The sequence below is a fragment of the Centruroides sculpturatus genome, unplaced genomic scaffold (genome assembly GCF_000671375.1).
Source record: "Centruroides sculpturatus isolate CEXI.00-Female unplaced genomic scaffold, Cexi_2.0 scaffold680, whole genome shotgun sequence".
NCBI lineage: Eukaryota > Metazoa > Arthropoda > Arachnida > Scorpiones > Buthidae > Centruroides > Centruroides sculpturatus.
This window is the reverse complement of record NW_019384843.1, coordinates 365,575-369,719: the sequence shown is the minus strand read 5'-3', so window position 1 is coordinate 369,719 and position 4,145 is coordinate 365,575. Positions and strand designations below refer to the sequence as shown.

The following is a 4,145-nucleotide window of genomic DNA, read 5'->3' as shown; positions in this document are numbered from 1 at the left end:
TTAGTCCCTTATCCCTGCAGTCAACCATTCCATTGTAACAAGTACACAGATCAGGACACATCGGCTCTCTGATACATCCAGAAGGTGCAACGTCTTCTACACCTATTTGTAAGCACATTTATTAAATATATTAACATATAAACTAGTGTTTAGACCACAGAAATATTTTTAATATTTATAAAGGAACGAGATAAAATTAAAATTAAATGAATAGAGAGAGATCATCATTGATTAAATATGTATAATGTTTCCATCTCTTCGAAACCGGGAAATTTTCTATGTTCAAAAGAACCTGTTTTAAACGGAAATACTCTTCGAAACCGGGAAATTTTCTGTACAAAAGAACCTGTTTTAAACGGAAATACTATTCGAAACGAGGCAATTTTCTACGTTCAAATGAACCTGTTTTAAACGAAAATACTCTTCGAAACGGGGCAATTTTTTATGTAGAAAAGAACCTGTTTTAAACGGAAATACTTTTCGAAACGGGGCAATTTTCTACGTTCAAAAGAACCTGCTTTAAACGGAAATAGTCTTCGAAACGGGGCAATTTTCTATATTCAAAACAACCTGTTTTAAACAAAAACCTGCGTAAACAAATAGAAAAAAAATAGCTGCAATTTTCAAATTGCACACCTGTACAGTACATTTCCATTGTCGTTCGTTCATCAGTCCGTCTGTCTGTCGAGAACGGAGTTAGATAAATGTAAATCCAGACCAGATATAGAAAGCTTAAAAGCAGGAGACTCCAATTAAATATACACGTTCTTCCTGCCTGGACCGAATATCATGTGATTTTCATTTGAATATATATACATAAATACGACATTTTATGATATTTTTAACCTCAATTTTTTTTTTAAATTTAAACCTAAAAAAACCCTTCTATTTTTTTTAATTATAATTATTAAAATCTTAAACGTTTTAAGTATTTATAAATCAGGTGATGGAAACAACTATTTTAGAGAGAAAGAAGGCGAAAGATAGTGAAAGAGAGGGGGGTTCTTCAGAAGAGATAAGAAGATGAGATAAGATAGAGATTTTTCACGTGACTTTTCAGCATCCTCTTACATCCAACGGGCTTATTCATGCCCAATTTCATAGCGAAATTACTACTTGTACAAACAGATCCGCCTTAGAAGGTACCACCTATCACCTTCATCCTATAAACCTATTATTAGTACGAAGATGTGATATATTCTTCGACTCCAAAGCTTTAAAACTTTGAATGAATTTGATGATATCTTTGTATACCAAGAAAATAAATATGAAGAAAATATCCTCATCAATATCCTTTAGCGACAATTTAGTAAATTTGCCTTTCAATTTTTTTACTAGGAGCCACCCAATTTGCCTTTCAATTTACCATTTTGCACGCCACTACTTATATATATATATTTTTTTTTTAATACTCGATTATATTATAGACATTTTTAAATATTACGCATTAAATCCCCGTTTTATCCGCTAAAGATGTAAAGATATTCAATGCCATTATGTATTTACCTAACGAGTTGCGTTTTTATTAAGTACATAAAAGATGAAAAAAATTGCCTGAAGGTAATCCCAAAGGAAATAACATCAATTGCCAAAAACCATAAAAAGAATGAAATAAAATTTTGTTTTTGTTTCGCAGTTCATCAACTTTATCAACTTTGTCCACCGTGAACACATCGAAAGCCGAACGTGATCGAAATACAATCTCCTATTTAGTAAGAAAACGTTCATGTTTAAGCTACTCGCACTTCTTTAACATTCTGTTTGAGTTCCCTTGGCTACTTGTTGAATTTTCCTTCATACACATTAATGGACATTTATGTTTCTCAATAAAATCGATATGCTACATATTGAATATGTTGGAAAGTTAGCGGGTACGAGTCTGTATGTGTGCTCATCTGTGTGTGTGTGTGTGTGTGTGGCTTTAACTACAGAAACTTATTTACTCTGTCCTTATCTTGTTTATACAGCATGCGTCTGAACACCGTTAATACAAGTACTTAAGATAAGTGTAATTTACTATCTTAGCCAATGGTTTCGGGTATTTTAAAATACCACACAATAATTGGTAAACTTTCTTGCGGTTTGTTGTCTTTAATATAAATAAAGTTAGATTAATCGCATCCTTCTATGTCAATTTGTGTATTAAAAGAATTTAATCTCTCTCTCTCTTTTTTAAACTCGCTACTTTAAATTAAGTGAAAAAAATTTCTTATTGGGAATTAAAAATACTCTATAATTCACTTTCGGATAGAAGCGAAAGTAAATTTAATATCGGTTTAAACGAGCATATAACAGGCTTATTGCTTTTGCTTCAGGCTGTGAGCCTATAGGCTATTATCATATAAAGAGACACCTGATGTTGCATCAAAGCTATATATGGTTATCATGAAGTGAGTTCATTGATCGCTTGTCAAGCAACTGTAACATTGGAGCTCTAGATTGGATAAAATAGAATCGAAGACTCTTATCAAACAGAATTTTTCACTTAAAAATATATTATTTACAATTCTAATTTTAAAAAGTTTTAAAGACGTTTTAATAAGAAAAATTCATTTATTTTTCTGTAAAATTTCTACGTTTAAATTTAAAAAATTAACTGTTTGTTGTAATTGCTGAAAGTATGATACATAAATTATTCACTAAGCTTATGAAGATACTTCTAAACATTTTATCAATATCAAGTTAAATTTATGTTTGTAAAGTTTAAGAAAAGAATTATTTTAATTATTATAAGTAGCATAATTTATGAAGGATTCATAAAAGAAACTTCTTTACTTAATGTTTTCAATGCTAAAGTCACAGATGTAAAAACTCATTTCGCTTTACAATGAATTCCTTTTATATTAATCGTTGCAGATATACGAAAGTCGTCTCCATTAAGAAGACGAGAAAAATTAATAATAATCCTTTTAGAAGAAGAAAAAAAAAACGAATTTTTGAGTCAGCAAAAGCGAAAACTTACTGTCCCACAGGATTCTACAGATTCTGAAATATGAGTCGTCTAGAAGCAATTTAGTACTCCTTAAAACCCAATTCTTTATTATCCATCAATCTTAATAAAATATTTGAATTTCAAAATTTCAATTTATTTAATCTTACTTTGGAATCTCAACTTAAAACATTTTCCAATCTGTCATCAAGAATTATTAACAACGTCTATCGATCAACAACATGACAATATAAATCACAATAATTTGCACCTTTGACATTAAACAATGGTAGGGATAGGACTTGGCAAGATTCGTTTATAACTCGATCGTTAATTGAATTTTATGCAATCTGCCATATTAACGTAGATGGGGTGCCAATTTTCTCTCTTTCTTTACGTCCATTAACCAGTAGGGTATTGGCCATTGTAAATTTATTCGGACCAATCGAGAATTTCATTTTCTCAAACTTGATTATAACATCATTCAGCTTGACTCAACTGAGATATAATTTTCGAGATTTGGCGGAGTTAATTTAGAAAAGCAGATGAAAGAAACCATTTATTTTTAATCTGTTGGAAGAGACTTTATTCGGGATATTTTAGGTCTAAGCTACTCTTTTTTTTTTTTCTTCTTCTTCTTCTTCTTCTATCGGGAATGAACTTATAAGGGCATTAAGAAGCAAAAGCCATTTTCTTTTTGTTATTGCCTATCATATTTTTTTTTTTACCATTGCCACAAATTCCTTGCCATACTCATGGTTAAATGGGCGCCGATAATGAGTAGAGGAATTCGCATTAGATGCGCTTTGTTACCTAGCTGTGCTTCACCTATCGAAAGGGAAATCTCCTTACTTCAGTGACTTAAAGCTGCCTTCCCTTTTCCGTTAAGTCTAAATCGAATGAGGAGAGTATCGTAAAATGGTGTGGGTGTCAGTAAAATCCCGATAGACTATTTGCTATAACACCATCTTTTGCCAGAAGATAGCGTCCTTGCCGTAAAACAGCCCAATTTCTTTCTATCTTTACTCTTCCTGGCAAAACTGGGTAGTAAGATAACAGCTTCTTTTATTTCCCCCACTTCGCCTTTTTTTTTCTGTTCCGATATGTAAACATGGAGAACAGTTTTATGTTCTTTGGACATCGTAAACTGCACGCACGCACACAAATATTAGTATTAGAAGTCTTCCTCACTACCCCACATAGAATTACTTTAATT

The 4,145-nt window shown here is 31.6% G+C and overlaps 1 long non-coding RNA gene across 1 annotated transcript in view; it reads left to right on the top strand.

The window, feature by feature from the left end:
• The window catches only part of LOC111630350, a 13,571-nt gene extending 10,575 nt beyond the window's left edge, over positions 1 to 2,996 (top strand). The window contains exon 3 of the long non-coding RNA XR_002757506.1: positions 2,857 to 2,996. This is a non-coding gene — a long non-coding RNA (uncharacterized LOC111630350). The remainder of the gene's footprint in view (positions 1 to 2,856) is intronic.
• Positions 2,997 to 4,145: the final 1,149 nt, after the last annotated feature.